Genomic DNA, 20,470 nt, shown 5'->3' on the forward strand with positions numbered 1-20,470 from the left:
GGTGCTGTGCCACACTTCTGCCACCGCTGCCACCTGACCTTCTCTGATGATGGGCTCGTCCTATGAATCCTCCGTCCAATCCAAATTTTATACAGGTGATCCCCAATCACAAACTGGTGAACCCCCCTCGGCGTGCGGGCATGCGGACAGGTGGTGGGGGTTGTCGACTATCCTCATTCGGCTCTGGTTCGGCCCCTCAGGCTTTTGGTTGCGCTCTTCTTTGCACACTTTTGCCCGATTTAGCACTTTGCTCCTTATTGAGCTCCTTGCTAATCTCCCTCGGTGTAGCGGTGTGGTGTTGGGCAGCCAAGAGCACAGCAGAGACACACGCTCCTGCACGTCGACGCGTAAGGCAGCAGCAGAGGAAGTAAAAAAAACAATTCTAAAAAGTGATGTTGATTTATAATCTGTAGTCTCCAACCTAATGGGAAGTATTGGCATGCATGGGCGTCTTTCATTTGCCATTAGGTACCCCTGGCCACAACATGGATACTTCAAACCCCAATGAGTACGGTACACTTTGAAAATAAGGAAAGGTACATGTATTTTGCATTCTATAACCCTAGGCACGGGACACCAACTTCCACCCACGTAAAAAAGTACTACCAGGGCAGACTCAATCTCATAAGTATGAGGGAACTTCTTGTTAAAATTATAATTCCTGGATAGAGCATGGATCCAGATATGAGAATACCTTAGGGTAAACCTGTGGGATTTCTCTTTATTATTAGGTACTCTGGGTATGATTTAAAATTAAAACGCAAAGGGGATGTTTGTGGATAATATGACCGTCACATCTAATCTCCTGCCAACATGTTTCTTCCTACAAATCAGCCTACAAAAAGGTTTCAGGCACTCACCAGGGCAAATTAGAATGAAGGATTCCTATGTAACTAGTAAAGCACACCTACATGCAGGTGAGAGAGACATTTCCTACCTTTACCATATGGATATGGTAGCCTGGGAGATAAAACTCATGAATATTTATCATAACTGACACAACCAGTTTATTGGTGAAATCAAATAGTGATCCCTATTAGTGTCACTGCAAATCAAAAGACACAAGGCAAACGTGAGATTGTGATTCTCTGGAAATAAAAACAACTCATGCGTACATTCATGCATCCTGACTTACCCAACTGTGGGGAGGTGCTTACAACCTGGTCAGAGGCTGGGGTGGAGTGGGTGGACACTCCTGGAGTCACACACTTAACAGAACATGATAAAATAGAACGTAACTGTTGAAAATGGCCCTTTTTGCAAGGTTATCCTCAAAAATTTTGCTTCTTCCTCCTATCTTTTCATGACCTGTTTGTGTTGGTTTTATGACTCTGGGCACTTTACCACTGCTAATCAGTGCTAAAGTGCCTATGCCCTCTGTGTAAATTGTATTATGGATTGGTGTTTCCATGATTGGACATTTGATTTACTTGTTAGTCCCTAGTAAATTGCACTGAGTGTGCCAGGTCCTGTAAATCAAATGCTACTAGTGGGCCTGCAGCACTGATTGTGCCACCCACGTGAGTAGCCCTGAAAAGGTACCTCAGAACTGCCATTACAGAGTCTGCGCGCAGTTTGTTACTGCCATGTCGACTTGGCCAGTGCACACACTTGCCAGTCCCTAACCTTCCCTTTTCTTACATGTCAGGCACCCCTAAGGTAGGCCCAAGGTACCCCTGTGGGCAGGGTGCAGTGTATGTGAAAGGTAGGACATGCCCTGGTGTGTGTGGCATGTCCTGATAGTGAATTACAGCCAATTTTGTTTTTCACTTTTGCAAGGCTACCTGTTCCCCATAGGACAGAATGGGAAGGTTGTTTATAACATCTTGTAAACATAACTGGCCCAGGGAATTAGGTAGGAAAATAAAATTTAGTATGCCTGAACTCAGAATCTAAAGATGCATATTTTAGTGAAGGTGATTTTTACATTCTGTGTTTGGAAATACCACTTTTAGAAAGCAGGTATTTTCTTGCTCAGTCATCCCGTATGCCTCTGCTGGAATGTGGATTGCCTGTCTGGGTTTTGGATGACAGAAGGCTGGGGAGCAGGAGTGGCGCCAGATAGTCTAGGTGGGGTCAGGAAAGGGCTGAATAGACCTGGGCTGCAATGGGGGAAGGGGGAAGAGATTTCCTTGCACCTTCAAAGGGCCTGGTCTGCCCCTGACAATGTCGTCTCCACCTCCTGCCAGGAAATCCCACCAGAGAAGGCAGCACTGGTTCTGGCTGGGCACAGAGACTCTCTGCCTAAGGGATCAAAGGATTTTGAGATATAAATATTGGGGCCCATACCCCTGTACTTTAGAACTCTTTTGGACCAAGAAGACTGCCAAGAAGAAGAGCCGGAGAAGCTGTGAGGAGGGACTACACTTTGCTGTGTGCTTTGCTGTGTTGGCCTGCAGTGGCTGCTTCTGTCCTGGGCAGTGAAAGGACTGGACGGGACTTTCTGCAATCTACTTTGTGAGTTTCTCCAAGGGCTTGAGGTAGAGCTTGCCCCATGTTCAAGAAGTCTCAGGAACAGCAAAGACTTCAAGCTCTTCTGCCCTCATCACTGGGGACTGTGTGTTTTGTGCTGCAACAGAAGAAAGCAAACTGACGACGTCTACAACGCCGCTGCGACTCCGTGTTCTGAAGGCACAGTAGAGGGCACCGTTACAACGTGGCACCGTGACCCTGGTCTCACCGACGCTGCCTGCTGACGCTGCCACCAAGCCGCTGCTCGTACCGCGACCTGTGGGCACCACACTCCTCATCGGCTTGCTGCACGACGACGCCTTGGCACCGCAGATTGCCCCGCCTCAACGCCGCAATGCAACCCTGGTCTCACCGAAGGTGCCTGCTGACGCCACCACTGAGCTGCTGCTTGCACCCCGACCTGTGGGCACCGCACTCCGCACCGCCTCGCTTCACGACGACACCTTGGTATCTTCGATGATGCTTCATGCCGAAATCGACGCTGCTGCTTGCACCTTGGTTCGAGGGCACCGCTCGTAAAGTTACACGACACACCGCCCTCATCCCGCACCGCAGCTTTGGCCTACCAACACTGGCGCTATCAACTTCAGTTCAACAGCCGATAACAGCGCTTCAGCAACGATGACAACGCTGCTTGCACCGTCACCTGCCAGCACCGTGACGAGCACCGTCTTCATCTCGCACCGCGACCCTGGCATCACCGACGACGCCATTTGACACTGACACCGAGCCGCTGCTCGTAAGCGCCACCTGACGGCACCGCACACCGCACAGCTGCGCTTCGCACCGCAGCACACGATGCCTGCCGACGCCAGAGCTCCTGACTCCAACCAAGAGGAGATCGACCTGCAACGCGTGTGACTTCGAGGGCCCCGACGACTCCTGCACCGACCTCTGGAAACGACGCCTGCGGTCGCCGTGTTTTCGGAAGCTCAACGAGAGGTCGCCGACGCCCTTAATTTCTAAAAGGTACTGTTTGCGGGTCTTTCCGACACCGTAGCTGACCCGCGCCGGTCAGCCAGAATTGTTTGGATTTGTTTGCTCACGACGCCGTGATAGCCCCGGACGGAGCTATCGACATCAAGGAACTGTTTTTAAGGCGTATTTTGTTAACTGTGGATTTTTAAGTACTGTATTGTGGATTTTGATCGTTTTTTCTGGTCTTGTCTTAAGTATATAAAAATATTGGATATTTTTCTAAACTGGTGTGGTGTCCTTTTGTAGTGCTTACACTGTATTACTGTTGGTTATGTGCAAATGCTTTACACACTGCCTCTAAGATAAGCCTGACTGCTTGTGCCAAGCTACCAAGGGGGTGAGCTGGGGTTATTTTAGGAGTGTAACTCCCTTATCCTGACTAGAGTGGTGGTTTCTGCCTGGCTTTGGCACATGCCCTAGCCTGCCAAAAATCCCATTTCTAACAGTAACTGTCAGAGAAAAGTTAGTCACTGTGCAAGGCAGCACACTCACAATATATTAGTAATACTTTATGTAAAAATAGTGGCAGGAGGATAGTAAAAAGAAAATCTGAACAACAGTATTTTCAAGAAAATTCATATCAAACATGTGGCATATAAGTTTTTTCATTGTAAGTAACTCTGTTGGTGAGGAGAAATATCCGTACTTTACCCACAATATCAATCACCAAAATATGTTGCAGGGCCCCTTGATCATTGCGTGATTCTGTTCAATTGGGCCCAGGTATATCCTCATGTATTCCCTTCTTATCAGTCCTCAGCCTATAAATTTATCGTTGTTCATATAGTAAGAGTAGCGTGATCATATCTGAGTGACGTGGCTGCAGTAGTTTAATAATTTAGCTATGTTACCTTAGAGCCTCCTATCTTCATGCTCGCTATGAGACGTTTCCCTCACCCTAGTGTATTATTTGACTGTTACGATTGTATTTTGATCTGTTGGCCCAGAATGACTCCTTCTCGATAATCTTGTCATTTGCTCTAGATGCCTCATCTTTCTCGCTCAATTGTAAAGCGCTTTGATGCCCCCTGGGGCCATATTTGCACTATATAAAACGTTTAAAATAAATAAATAAACATACCATTCAATATCGTCCGCAGAGTGCTTTTTTACAGAAAATGTCTTGTAAGCTTAGTGCTATCTTTCTTACACCTAATTGTGCTCAGATGTTCGCTGAGCGTGGTTCTTATATTTACTGTTGTCATCCTGATGTAGAGAAGGTTGCATGGACATTGAATCATGTAATCACATTATGGGAGTTACAGTTGGTAAACCCTTGCAATTGCCATGGCCATGTAAATCCGAGGTCGAATTTTTCGACTTTTAGTAAAGTGACACACACTGCTGTTCCCACAGGGAAAATGGGCCCTCATAGGGGCCAATTTCCAAATGGTTGATGGCATAGTATTCTTGTCTTGTTTCGTTTTAGTTCATGTATGTACCAGAAAGTCACATAAACTCCAACTTTTCTGGAAGGAGAATATAGGTTTGTCAATTTTTAGACTTTTGTGTTCTTCAATGTTTAGTGACTGCTTTTTTTGAGTTCAAGCGAGCTAGCGTAAAAGGTTTTTATACAAATTAGATTCTCTGTATCTTTCCTTATCTGAGGAGTAAGTAACTGTACCATGTTATTATTGGCTGCCCTTCTCCTGGCTTTTCTGAAAAATCGATCAGGTAATGTTTTATAGTGGGCCTCTTCATAAGTTTCTCAGTATGTTTGTCATATCTTCTCATATCTGTACAATTTCATCTGAGGCATAAAAACTAGCCTACTGGCAGATTCTCCCTCAGTAAATGGGAATGGAAACTTTCAAATGGCAGCAGGCTATTTCTACTGGCAGCTTTATAAAATACCTCAGTTTCAAGTTGTGCCACCTTCTGGGTAAATCCCCAGGTTCAGGAAGGCCAGCTTATGTTGTCTAATCGTTATAGTGAAGTTTAAACAGGGATCAAGGGCCTTCAGCCATTCTAAAAAAGTCCCAAAAAAATCACTTCCTACTTTGTGCCTTTTAAGATAAGGACATTCTTGTCAATGCACTGTTTCTTTAGGACGAGGTGCTCTTTAAAAGGGTTGTGGTCATTATAGATTAATTCTGTCTCAAATGAGTGTATGTACAGACATGCCAGACTGGGCGCAAAGGTACTTTTTATGGAAGTACCATGGGTCTGTATAAAGTAGTCCCCTTCATATTCAAAAAAGTTTATGGTTAAAGCAAGGTGAGCCCAATCAAGAATAAATACTGGGGAGTAAGCAAATCCCATTGGATATCCTTAAGGAGTCTTTCAGTAACTGATAAAGAGTTTTCCTTAGGAATACTTATATACAAAGGTACGACATCAACGCTTACCAAGAGTTCTTTATCAGGATCAAATTCAAAATTCTTCAGAACATACGAAAAATCTACTGCCCTTCTACAATGTTAGTAGATGGGATCTGAGTCAAAACCCATGGGTAGTTGCATGGGAACGCCCATGTACCTACACCCATGGTATCTCCCCTTGATGAAAGACAGGGCAAGGTAGAGCAAAGCGCTATTTTGTGTTAATGTAGGGCTACTTTTGAGAGCAAAATATACTTTGCACTGGAAAGTAAATCCCAAAATCAATACTTTGCACCAGTTTGAATAACTTTTGCAAAAACCTGGCACAAAGTGTTGATTAATTTGGCCCCAATTGTTGCATTGTGGTCGATTAAGTGTAACTCGACTTGAAGCATTGATGTATATATAAGGTGTTTCTGGGTCGATTTCCTAATATACAGTTGTAAAAATCCAGAGACAAAATACTGCTTTATAATATATTGTTTGGTTTAGTGGCTTGTCGGTGAGTAAGAAGCACTATATACATGTAATTACACTACATTACAACACTTAACCAAAAATACCTTGATTACTATATTACTGTGTGCTGCAGAAATGGTTACTATTGTAGCTGTCAATGCCATTGCACTCACACCAAACCTTCACTCAGGACCCAAATACAGATGCAAACAACCAGAAGTAAAAAAAAAAAAAATAAATAACCTTAAATATGAGTTTAGCCATTGGCAGATAAACTGATACACTGCATCACAGTCCCTCTAATAGGCCGCTCCATCTGGAGGTGAGATGTGAAATTCAACCTATTGAAAAAAGGAATTCATTGTCTGTGAACTATGCAGACCGGGAGAGTCCAGGAATGACCCAGCCCAGACATTAAAAATGATGGACTCTGAAAAGAGAGTCATTATCTGTCAACATTAGTGTGTTGAAGTCAGTGGTTGAAGTGCATTAAAAAAAAGTATGGGAACTGTAAAGCTGCGTGCAACAGGGGCGGGGTGAGTGAGTGTGGGGACGTGGTCAAAGGTGTGGTTTAAAAAAACTAATATTTTGTAGCTATTTTTTGGTCTGTCACCTTCAGGTAACGATGTATAAAATAATGCAGAGCTTAAATGAAAATTAAATGCAAGTTATGTTAATCAGTGGGAAATACACTGTTGTACATTATGAAACCTCTGTTAGTTAATGCTCTGCACCACACAGCCACAGGACTGAATCCTGGTTGGTGTAGTTGAGAATACAGATGTGTATGTTTAGTGCTACAAGGTCCCAGTTTGTGACAGAAAGTACTGTGAACATGTAAGTCATTATTTTAAACTTGCATTACACAACACAGTATAGGATAGGCTACTACAAAATGCGCAAAAAGTTTAAGATAAAAAAAGTGCTTCCAGAATATAGTGCAGATTTTTTTATAAGTGTCTTTTAAAAGCACACACTTCACAGCTTAACTGGCAGCTCCCTCACAATACCGCTCAAAAAAATAAGGGCCTGATTTAGATTTCGGCAGACGGGTTGCTCCGTCACAATGGTGTCAGATATCCCGTCTGCCGAAATATAAACCCCATAGGATATCATGGGATTTATATTTCGGCAGACGGGATATCCATCAGGGTTGTGATGGAGTAACCCATCTGCCAAGATCTAAATCAGGCCCTAAATCTGAGTCATCAGGACGCTTCAAGGGTTTCCATCAATTAAAGTTAACACCGGCTTCCAAGCAGCCTTTACATTTGCATATTGACCAGTTGCTCACATTTACACTTCTTTCAGGGAAGCAGGCACCCGGGCAAGAAGGTTTGTTCAGCTGTCTGCCCCTCCTCGGTTTCACAGCACAGGAGACTTTCTGCCTTACACTTCAGCGGAAGCATTTCATCTGTCACAAGTAACCATTCCGGGACGGTTATCTTTTCACAAAAAGTAGGGGAACTGTTTTTCTAAAATTAAAAAAGTAGGGGCACATCGTGCCCCTCACACCACGCCTCACTTCGGCCACTGGTTCAAGTTCAGCAAGGGCTTCAACATCAACTCCCCCTTGTTGAAAAGACATATATTATTTGTCAACAAGGCACACCATGATGAAGAGGAGGAAAAGAGCCCCCTTAACCCCTACAGGCATTAGCTCCGCAAAGATTCATTCACTGCTTATGAGAGGCTGTTGCCTTCATCCAGGGCAGTCCGTGTCACTGTACCTGCACCTCGTAGGCGAGAGAAGCTGCTGCGACTAGGCAGGATCCTGGCTGCAGATCACAATACCTGTTGGAAACAGAATCTGTCAGTAGGATGACAAACCGTCCGTAAATTTCACAGACCGTCTGTAATTTGGATCTCACCTCCGTTGTCCATGAGGATCCCATTTACGGACACCTTTTGTCCGTAATTTGGGCCTTGCAGGGAGCAGAGCTGATTCCCTGTCAGAGGCCTCAGCTCCCTGATGGGGCCGCCTCGCACTCCACCTCGGAGCACAAGAGCAACCTCACCCCGCCCATTGTCATGGTGTCTGCAGGCTGATTGTCACATGCAGAATGACAATGGACCGGTCTGGGCTATTACAGCATGTGGTGACCTCCTCCTGCCACGGTCTAGGGCAGGGCATTCTATTAGGGTTAGATGGAAGAAATGTACAAAAACAAATGTACAAAAACGCCCATGTTGCTATGTGCCAGTTCATGAAAAGAAGCCGGCGCAAAATAAGTTAAAAAGAAGAGGTTATATTTGTAACACCGTCTCATCACTTCAGAGCTGAAGCATTTTTAATATTATATACAACGAAGCCATAGTTGCTGTCTTTTTATTTATTTTATGCAACTGACATCCATTGACAAAGCCAACAGTCATGGCTTGTTGTAGGTCTAATGTTACTGGATGCAATGATAGAAACAGCAAAATACCAGTTGGGTGGCACATTATGCTCAGCACATATTTTTATCTTAGGTGTTTTAAGCCACGCCCTTAATTACATCAGACACGCCCCTTGGAAAACCCCCCAGTTTTTTCATCCCACTTAAAGCCCTGGAAACAACAGCATGTCACAGTCACCTCACATCCTGGCACTGTGCATCATGCACAACTCATGACTTCCAAGTTTTCAGATTGCCTATGTGTAGGGGATAGTGAACCCTCCCCCACCCCACCCCTTGCTTTAGGAACTACAGGGAGGGTGAAGTTCTTGATGGCCCTCTTCTGTCTGCAACTCAGTAGACAAAGACTCAGCTCATAATTCATGTAAAAAGGTGGGTAAGTGAGTAAGTGAAGCAATGGGTAAATGGCTGGATGGATTAGTGAAAGGATGAATGGATGAGTGAAAGAGTGAATGGATGGATAATGAGAGAAAGGATGGATGGATGAGTGAGCAGAAGGTTGGGTGAGGGTAAATAGATGGATTTATGGGTGGAAGGGTAGATGGATGAGTAAAAGGGTGGATGGATCAGTGAAAGGATGGATAGATGAGTGAAAGTGTGGATGATGGGCGAGTGAATGGGTGGATGGATGAGAGAAATGATGGATGGATTGATGAATTGATAAGTGAAAGGGCGAATGAATGGATGGATGGATGAGTGAAAGGGTGGATGTAAAGATGGACGAGTGAGTGAGAGGGAGGGTAGATGGACAAAAGGATGGATTGATGAGTGAAAGGGTGGATGATGGATGAGTGAAAGGATGCATGAGTGATAGGGTCAATGGATGGATTCATGGGTGGATGAGTAAATGGATGGGTGGGTGGATGGGTGAAGGGTGGATGGAAGGATGGGTGGCTAAGTAAAAGGGGAATGGAGAGAGAAAGGGAGGATGGATGGATGAGTAAAAGCATGGATGAATGATAGGTGGAATGGATGGGCGAATAAATGAAAAGAAGAATGTAAAGCTATGTGAGTGAAAGAATGCATACATGAGTGAAAGGGAGGATGGAGAGCTGGAAGAAAGGATGGATGGATGAGTGAAAGGGTGAATGGGTGGATGGATGATTGAATGGGTGGATGGATGAGTAAGTGAAAGGATGGCTGGATGGGTGAAAGGGTAAATGGTTGGATGGATGGATGAGTGAATGGATGGATGGGTGGAAGGATGGATGGATGAGGGATGGATGAGTGAAAGGGTGGATGGAGGGATGGATGAGTGAAATGATGGATGGAAAGATAGATGACGGATAGGTTTGCAAATAGTTGAAATGTTTGGATATGGATGGGCACACAGATGGAAAGACAGAATGAATGATGAAAGACTGAATGATGGATGAAAGAATTAATAGATGACAGAATGTACATTGGAAATGGTGGATATCAGGGGTTTGGTGGAAGGGGGAAAGGCTAGATCCTTGGACAAGAGAGCTCTTCTGGGGAGGGTTTGATGACTTACTTTGCTTTCTTGGTGCCATAAGAGCTTTAGTTCAAAGTGGGAGGTATTTAAAATTTCTGGCTACTCCCTTGCCTCTGTGTAACTATTCTGTATTTGCTGTGTGCTTATGTGAGGAATCTATCCATCATACAAATGGCAATTTGAGTGACACCCAACTGCTACTTGTATGTTACACTAGTAATTGTAAATATTTGCATGTTTTGTTTTAGGTGTATGGTTTTAGGGAGAGCCTCATACTGCGATGAGCTGTGCTTGAGATTTATATTGTGTTTCTAGCAATAGGCAAGGCGTCGAAAATAAACTATGTAATAGTGTATCAACAGTGCCTTCTTTAAGAAAGCTGCAGGGGAAAGCACCTTTGTGACTTCCATCAGCTAGTGCAACTCTCTGCGAAGCCCCCATAAGCAAAGTCAGATTCCATATTTTGCTGAAACACCCATAATGCGTTTCCTAGAGTGGGTACATCACAGCAATCCTCCCTTTCGTTCACCTATGCGTGCTGCTTTACATCTCACAATGGCACTCAGGTATAAGATGCTAGTAACAAAGTCTATCCGAGCGGAGCTTCCTGAAGACTTCTCTCACCAAACACGCCTGCTCAGAACCATGAGTTGTACACAAAACATCAGACTGGACAACCCAGTGCAGTAACCATATAAATAGATAATTATCATATCAAATACCACAAAAAGACCTGCACAGTTGCTCAAAGCTGCACGCATACCGAAAAACCGTGAAGTGCACAATTATCTCAACCTAATATAAACCTATTTTGACTTGTACTTAAATGGTTGTCTATTTACTAACTTATAAACTTTTGTGCAACTTCCTCTGATGTGTTTGTAAAACTTACCTGTTGTACTGAATTTTGACCTTCTGTCATGAATTTTTGTCCTGAATTTTGAACCTTTGTCCTGAATTTATACACTTCCAGTCCTGAATTTGCACCCATGCCAGTTGGTCACCCTATCTGGCAGGTTCCCAAGACATTCCAGCACTGCCTCCCATTCTTCTTCCTCAAACAGACTTTTAGACAGGAATGATGTTTATCCCTGGCATGACCAACTGTAAGTATGTGCAGCATCTGAGTAGATGGTTGTGTGTCGTTACAGGGGCAACATAAGAACAGAAATAATGGCGTCTTTCACAAGCGAATGAGAGCAGCCAGAGGAATAGTCGAAGTATCATAGACCTTATATTACATAGAAAGGTAGTTAGCTATAAGCAGGGCCACTGGAATTAAGTGAATGGGCAGCTTCAGCGATTTTTGCATGATTGTGGATTTGCCGCATTTGCCCCATAATTCATCATCTGCCACATAATCTGCAGATTTTAACACAAAAAAGATTGTTTCTATCTCAAACAGTTCAAGTGGAAGGCACTTTGCAAAGGTTGACTGATCACCTTTCTGTAGCTTATTGCTATATTTGTGTGTTAAACTGGTACTAATGAGGTGCAACTAATGCCCAGATAATATGAACAATACAATCACTAAAGGTATGCCACATAATTTGGCGTTTCTTGCCACATAATTTGCTCAACCCTGCCGCATAATTTGGTTCTTCCCTGCTCCATAATTCCAGTGGACCTGGTTATGAGAGAAAAGTATTGGGGCAGCGTTTCACTTCTGGGTGTGGTTTGGGCCTCTTGTGAGTGAGAATGGACCTTAGCATGCTGTAACAAAGGTGATAGTCAATCGTGTAGTAGATAGTAGGTAGTTTGCAGTGATTTAATGAAGTTTTGAGAGTTCGTTTGGTAATGGGTAGGAAGACATGTAACAAGGGAAGTGAAAAGAGAGAGGCCAGGTACCAAGCTGTTCAGCTCTCAATTCACCTTGTAGCACCAACTTTGAACATATACCTGACATCATCATATTTTGGGTTTCTGTCTGGTAAGCATATATTGGCCAGTGCCTACCCGGAGGGAAGGATGTTACCTGGTTGGTCCAGGATGGCCAATACTTGGGTCATATGAAGGAGTGAAAGAGAACTGAGTATGTTCGGTTGAGGGATCGCAAGACCCTGAATACGCTGACCAAACACACTTTGCTATAAACTTGGAGGTATTCTGTGTAGCTCCTGATAAAGGGAGTCCTTCCCAGTAAAACAGTGGGCTGACATAGATGATTAGCAAGTAATGAATGAAATGTTACCACGTCTGAGTTTTGTAATTCAATTTCACTTTAGTGATTTAAGCACGTGGCAAAACTGTATGGGATAAAGTTGCTTGCATAAATTCAACCAATGATAAGCTTCATGCAGGAGCAGCTCGTGTCAGGGAAAAGAGGCGGGGCAGATGGGGGTGACAGAGGAAAAGAAAAAGAGAACAACAAAAAAATGAACTTACCTGCCGCCCTCCAGCATCGTGCTCTTTTGTCTCCATTGCAGGCAGGCACAGGCTCCCAGACTGCCCTGCTGCCAATCTTGAAGCTGCTCTCATGCATGACAGCAGCTTCAGGATTGGCCTGAGCACCGCAAATTTGCGCTCCCAGATAGACTGGGAGTCTGTGTCTGACAGTTGCGGCTCGCAGAGGGAGTGCTGCGGGGTGGTGGGGCTGGCAAGGGCCCGGGGGGGTAGTGGAGTCGGACATACGACGGCAAGGAGCAAAGCAAGTAAATAAATAAATAAAACTATTTACCTTGCGCTCGCTGCATCGCCGAATTGGTGATGCAGCGAGCACAAGGTAAATAGTTTTATTTTTATTTACTTACTTTACTTCTTGCCGTCATATGGCCAACTCCAGTACCCCCCACACCCTTCCTCTCCCCGCCCCGCAGCACTCCCTCTGCGAGCCGCCACTGGTGTCTGCCCTCCCCAATCCAGCAGCACAGCTCGGGTTGGAGAGAGCTTCTGTGCTCATGGTGGTTTGGCTGGACTAAGACGGCTGGGCAAACCGTCATGGGCACTGAAGGCAATGCCCAGTACTGTCACCCCCTTGGCCCCGCCCCCAAGACCCGACACACAGAAGAAAAATAAATGATAAGAAAACGGGTTTTAAACCTGTTTTATTATAATTTTATTTTTCATGTTTTTGAAAGTGCTGGCGGGGGCGATGCTCCTCCGCCATAGCGGAGGATTCGTCACTGACCTGAACCCACAGAAAACCCATACTTGTCCTGGTATCCCCATGCTCAGGAAACGCAGAAGAACAATGTTGGGGGTCAAACCCTGGTCGAGACTGGAGGGGATATATTCCGATAAAGGAAAAGATTGGGAGCTGGTGAGACATTACCATTCAGAAATCCATGCCGCACAGGCCTCCTATTATGAAAACAAAATCCTGGGTGCAGCTTATTCACCTTGTGAAATGTTCAGAATTACAAAGCCACTATTAGAGCCCGCTTCCAGTGGCCCCATTCCCGACCTTTCAATGGCGAGATGTAATGACCTTGCTTTAAAAAATATATATAGATGACATTTATCAGACATTTCAAGACCCTGCGGGAGACCAAGAGCGAGATCCCTCCAGAGATAGGGAGGAAGATTGGGCATAGAGACTTACGGAATTTCCATGTATCTCCCAAGAGGATTTTGTGCAACTCTTTATGAAAGTCAAATCAGGGTTGCCACTCGACCCTGCTGCACCCCACTTTCTGCTAAAAGCAGCTAATATCCTCTTACCAGTTTTTGAAGAGATGGCCAACCTCTCCCGAAAGAAGGGAATCATATGGAAACACAATGTTGGTGAACGCTATATTAAAAAAAAACAACATCGACCCAAGCTGTCCAGAGAATTTGCAACCTATCTCCCTTCTTCCAGGACTGAGTAAGGTGCTGGAAAAACATCGCACCTTTCACACTTCATAGAAGCCAACAATATACTGCCCACACCCAGACAGGGTTCTGACCCAAGCATAGCACCGAAACTGCCCTTTTGGTGTTTGGGAAGGAGGTAAAATTGAAACTGGATCTAGGAGGGCCTGTAGCTATCATCCTCCTGGATCTAAGTGCCGCCTTCGATTATTAAGAAGGTTTGGAATGCAGGAGTTTCAGACCAGGCCCTTAAAAGGTTCAGCTTGTTTCTAGGGGGCAGATATTTTCAGGTCTTTGACAAACTTGCTTCTCAGACATTTTCCCTTCAAGGTGTGGGGTTACACAGGGGTCATCCTGTCAGGCTTGCTCCGCCTCTGGCCTGTTTTATGGCGGAGGCGGAGTGGTGCGGGCATAAAGCCGGCCTGTACCAGCGGAAGAGCGCTTTGCGCTTTAGCAGGCGCGTGCATCTCTTCCGCTTCAAGTTCACTTACCTGTTCCTTCTGGGTCACGACAAATCGTGATTTCGGCAGCTCCTTCTGACTCCTATTGTTTGGTTGGCGTTCTACATCAAAAGGTGCTCTGGTCTCCTACTTCAGTCTGCATCCTGCAAAAGACAAAGAAAGAAAATACAAGAGAAAAATTAAAGTATCTATGCCAGCGGTAATGGGGTAACACGCTGTTGCACCTTGCTCACTATATATATGCTGTATTACTTATCTGATCATAGTCCTCACGGCTTTGGAGATTTCATTTTCGTTGTGTGCATTGTTGAGGAAGCTGTAATAGAGAAAACTGCTTATTAGTGTCTTCTGAGGTTATAAGGAGATGTATAATACATAGCCCTGCATATTTTTGCATGTTTCTTTTGTTCAAATAAGAGGAATAATTCAAGTAGTAATTACCGCCTTCTGTTCATGTTATGGATTTTTGACCTTTTTTGGCTATCCTTGTTTCCCTGCTATATCCTGATTTTAGGTGGGTGTTTACACTGTTACATTCATTTTGACCCCTCTGCTTATTCTACTGTGCAGGGTATGCATAATATTTCTCTTTATTTTTTTTTTACATTGCACACTGCTCCTGTAAATACAATGACTGAATTATATATGGAAGAGGGGAGTTTAACAGGTAGCAACTGAAATTATAACATAGGTACCATTAGACATAAGTTGTGTTTTATATAAGAATACTGTGTCAGGTTCCTCCGTTCCGATGTCCTCAGGGTTATGCCGATGCTCTAAAGGGGCCCACCTCTGGACAACCCCAAGTCCGGCATGTAAGTGAACACGGACTGTTGGGGTAATCGAGCGGGGGAAGGAAAGGGTAGGGACTGCGGGGAGGGAGATCTGAAAAGTAAAGAAAAGAAAAACACCATATGAGCTCCGTGTCTGTAATAACTCTGTATGAACTGTTTACACGAAAACCAGCATTACATACACTGTCTCGCCCAGCTCACTTGAAAAGCAAAGAAGGTGCGGCCTAACTTATAGGGGAGAGCAAGAGGCAGTGGCAAGGATGCTTCAGGCAACTAGTATAAAACAAAAGAAACAAAGACCACACAAATCGGATCGACACTTCAGTGATAATAACACATGGAACACGACATGTCTCAGTCTCTTCACTCGCATATACCCACTTGTGTATGAAGCACTATTCTCATGCCCAGCGGGGATGGCACCACCCCTTCTTGATGAGGCTCTCTCCTATATCTAATAGACGGAACACAAGAAAAGAAACAAAAATGAGGACTGGCTGCTGGTACGTGACTTGCTACACGCCCTGGCTTCTGCCAGTTAGTGGGTTATGCCAGTATCAACTATGCATCATCAATGCCACACAAGATAATTCACGCACACTGGCAGTATGTCTTTACTGCCCCGAAATGCAGTCTATGAACGATATGACTGTTGCCAATAGTGTTTGTTTGGTAGTGTGATCTCTAGCCACTCGGGGAAAGTCAGGGCTGAGAATCACTCACGCTCTTTCATCCCCCCTCCTTGCTTGAGCTCCGGAACGGACCTCCTTCAAACGGAGTGATCATGAGGCCCTTCTGGAGGGGTGCGGAGCTTCAATACCAGAAACGCTCCTCTGCATGAGACCCTCGAGTTATGGTCTCCTCCAACAGAGGGGCGAGCTGGCTCGAGGGTATTGAAAACCCAAACGCTCCTCTCCGTGAGACCCTCTGTTTCCGGGTCTCGGTCCTCGGAGGAGCGAAGGTAGGAAATAGCTACAACACGCCTACCTCGTTAGTCTGGTTGTCAAAGAGAGGGTGCGCAGCCCTCTCGCTGCCCGGTTCTTCGGTACTACGGTGCTTCTCTCCAGTACAACGGTGCTTCTCTCCACGCGTCTAGCCCGGAAGAATTATCGGCTCCGAAGGAGTCGACCTTTGCCCTTTTGACATCCGCGACGGGCGTTGCGCGAGTCACATGAAACGTCTCTCGCAACGCCCGCCGGGACGGGTAGTCTCGGGACAGACGCGTTCTGAGCCGCCGCGTTTGGATTTCACGGCAGTTGGTGCGCTGCCGATCGAGATCCTGACATACTGGCACACTACCCTAATATTCTTATTCTGTTCTTAACGTTCAGGGAAAACAGGACTACCTTCAAAACCTACCTTCCTCCCTGAAATGCACTGTGGGACATTTGTAATTTCTCTTCCCTTGTTTCCCCTCGTACCCCATCTTACCAGTCTTGCTTTGACTCTGTGGGGCATGTTTGGTGGGTGAGGGATGTTGGGATTTTTTCCTCCGAAACTGCGTATCACTCCTGCGGAAACTACAGGTGAGATCTAATACATCCTTGAGTCCCACATTGTTCAACCTATACATGCGGCCCTTGGACAATATTGTATTGTCTTTTGGGATCTCATTGGTGTCCTATGCGGATGACACCCAGCTAGTGATCTCCCTTATCTCGGATGGCAAATTCACCGTTTTCTTCCTTGGAACTTGCCTTGAGATGGTAGCTAGCTGGTTGGACATGTCTTGTCTCAAGCTCAATGGAAATAAAATCGAGATGATGATATTGGGAAACAATGTTAACCTTCCCTTACCTCCTGGCTGGCCAGACCTTCTAGGGCCTCCAGCTATCCCTAAAACAGCTGTTAAAAGTCTGAGGGTAAAGCTTGATTCAACCCTTTCCATGGTGACCCAACCAGCTAAACTCTCAGTCAGCTGCTATGGGATCCTCAGAATAATGCAGAAAATTCTGCACCTGATACCACCCTCTCCCTAGGAGGCTATTAGTCTAGGCTTTGATTCTTTGTTGCCTGGTCTTCGGAAACTCCTTTTACCTGGGAGCTGCTAAAGTTGTGATTGATAAACTTCAGGTGGTGCAGAATGCTGCGGCATTGACCCTGCTAAACATTCCTGAACACCATTCGGCATGTCAGGCCCTGGCCGACCTCCATTGGCTCCCGGTTATGCAGAGCTTCAAGTTCAAGGCACTGTGCCTCTCACAAAGAGCCTTTTGAGATCAAGGCCCTTCAATCTCCCCACAGCTGGCTGCTCCTTATAAACCTGGCTGAGCTCTCAGATCCTCTCACACTCTTATGGCTGTAGTCCCTCCTGTGAAGAGGGCTTGAAAGGTAGGAAGATCCTTTGGATACAATGTGTCAAAACCCTGGAAATCCCTGCCCCTTTCTATGCGAACAATGAATAATGAACTGTCTTTCAGAAAATAGCTTAAAACTTTTCTGTTCGTGAACTAACCCTAACCCTCACGGAGCTTGCGCCTACAGTCCGTGTAGCGCAATCAGCTCTGTAATGCCTCCCAGTCGCCATGCGCTTTATAAATTCCCATAAGATAAAATAATTATCATGTTTTTGGAAACAATTGTTAAATTTTATACAAACAACATGTTCAGTGCAATCTTCTGTCCAGCCAGTCAAGATGAGTAAAGTCTGGCACCCAACAATGTAAACCTTAGGATCCGTAGATGTTACAAATATGTAGTTGTGCTATTTTCAGACTGCCCAGTGGGGATATGTCTGATCAAAAGACAGGTACCCATTTTGCATGCAGCTGACCCAGTTTATTGCCAAAGGGCCCCCTGAACCAATAGAAAAACCCATATAAATGTGGTATTCCCAGGCTAAGGAGACCCAAATGACCAATACTAGAAGTCATGTCTTTGCAGGGATAAATTATCTGTGAGGGAGATTGGATGCTATTACCTTGAAATAAATGTGGCAAACATCATGTTCAATGCAATCGTGCAATGGGCCAATCAGGGCGAAGGAGGTTTGTCACCCAGTGATAGAACCCTTAGGATGTGTAGATGTTAAAAATGAATGGTTGTGGTATGTCTCCATACAGGCCTGGGGTGATACAAGTGACTAAAATACAAGGGTCTGTAGTTGCTTTCTTAATTTCCAAAATGCAGGGCACCCAGTTTGTCACCTTGGGCACCGTGAACCCATTGAAAAACCATACATCTGATAACCCCATTCTCAGAAGACCCAGTGGACAAAGGTGAGAGCCAAGATTTAGCACAGATATAATCCTACACGAGAGAGACTGGATAGAATTATTATGTTGTTGTTTTTTTTTTTAGAGTTTTATATAGGGTGAAAATTACCCTTTCGGGTGACAGAGTGCTTTACAAGAATAACTAAGTTGGTATGATACAAACAGCAGGCAATATACATAAACCTGGTGTGGGTCATGTTGACAATAGTTACATAAGCAAGCAGTAAAGAAAGATAGGAATACATATTCATTCGTAAATATTGAGATGGACAAAAGTCTGATGAGTGTCTTGGCGGTGTGTAGATAAATGGGAAATGGAGGAAACAGCGCAGATACGGAGGTAAGGCATGATTAAATGGAATGACAGGCAGGCATGAGAGCGTAGCACATGAGGAGAGGAAGGTATGGCCTCAATGTGAGAGGAATTTGTTAGATAGTAGAATTTTTACTTCTTTCCTGAAGATAGATGTGGATGGGATACATCTGATCTCCGGAGGGCAATGCCAGAAAAGGATCGATTGGAGGTTTTCTTTTTGTTGAATTTTTGTGGCTTAAGTAGTAGGGAGATTGCACTTCTGAAAGATCTGTTTCCGACCCATAAGGTCAGTTTCTTGGTCAGGTAAGAGGAGATGCTGTGCATCATTTTATGATTCATACAGGCAATTTTCAGTTGGATCCTGAGCCTCATAGGGTAGACATTTCAGAGATTGGGGGTCAGGGATGATATGATCGCTGTTTTTTGAGCCAGTGATGAGCCTAACTGCTGTGTTCAGAGTATCCTTCAATGGGGCAAGTTTGATTTTTGAGAGGCCTACAAGGGTAGCACTACCATAGTTTAATTTCGATATCACAAGTGCTTACACTGCTGCTTTGAGGTCTGCCGCTGAGAGGAAAGGTTTTAATTTCCTTATTATATGTAGTTGATGGTTAGCTCATTAGATGGTGGCACTGATGTGCTTTTGCATGGAGAGGGCATTGTTAAAAATTATTCATAGGGATTTAGCTGAGTCAATGATATGTGGAGTACAGCTCAAGTCAGTTTAGATGTGGGAGCTAGCATTTGATACTAGGGGCGATGGAGGGCAGTGAGATCAATAAGAATTCTGTTTTGGGCATTGAGTTTGAGGGGATTACGATTCAGACAATGTTGCGTTTTTGTTAAGGTGTTATTGAGGGTGCTGATGTCATCAGAAGAGGCGATTTTCATGTACAGTTCAGTATAATCTGAATACATTTGGGAGATATGAGCAAGTTTGAGGATTTCGGTTAGGGGCTCCATGTATAGGTTAAACAGTTCAGGGAGAGACTAGAGCATTGTGGTACACTCAGCATCTCCGGTGACTGATTGGAAAGAGCGTAGTTGAGAACGCACTGAGATCTGGTGTGAAGGGTGAGGAAAACCATTTTAACACAGTACCAGAGAGATCCATCCTGTGTTCCAATAAGGTCAACAGAGTTACATGGTTGACTGTGTCGCACGCAGTTAATAGGTCAAGTAGTATTAGTAGACAACATTTGTTCTGATCGAGTGAGTGTAGAGCATCATCAACAATGTGGACCAATGTGGTTTCGGTGCTATGTCCTGGTCGGGAACCAAATTAACATTGATCGAGGACTTTGAATTGTGCGATGTAACTGTAAAGCTGTAAGTGAGGCATTGATGATCATAGTCCATGGGGGGAGTAGGAAGTGAATGGACTTGTTGAGGAATTTGGAGGGAAGGGGAACAATGAAGTGGTCAGAGTATTTCAGAGAGGTCAATAGTTTTAAGATGTCACTTCCGTAGAAGGTTTGAAAGCTAGACTAGGTGGCATTGTTTTTAAGTGTGTGGGAAGGGCTTCTCGGGCATTCTTCATGATCGATTTGGGGTTCACACGGTAGGAGTTTCATAGCATTTTGTATATCAGTGGGGATTAGCATAGTTTTCTCAGCAAAGAAGGAGGCAAAAGCTTCACAGTTAGGTGGGGTTATGTTACTGAGGATGGGGATTGCGTTTCCAATTAGATTGGTTTTTTACAATTTCTAACTGTTTTTTGAGTCGATTTATTGTTGTACCCAGTTGATTTTAGAAGAATGCGGCTTTGGAGTTCCTGATGTGCCTATTGTAGGTGTTCCGCTCCGTC

This window comes from Triturus cristatus, chromosome 4_2 (assembly GCF_964204655.1).
Source record: "Triturus cristatus chromosome 4_2, aTriCri1.1, whole genome shotgun sequence".
Classification (NCBI taxonomy): Eukaryota; Metazoa; Chordata; class Amphibia; order Caudata; family Salamandridae; genus Triturus; species Triturus cristatus.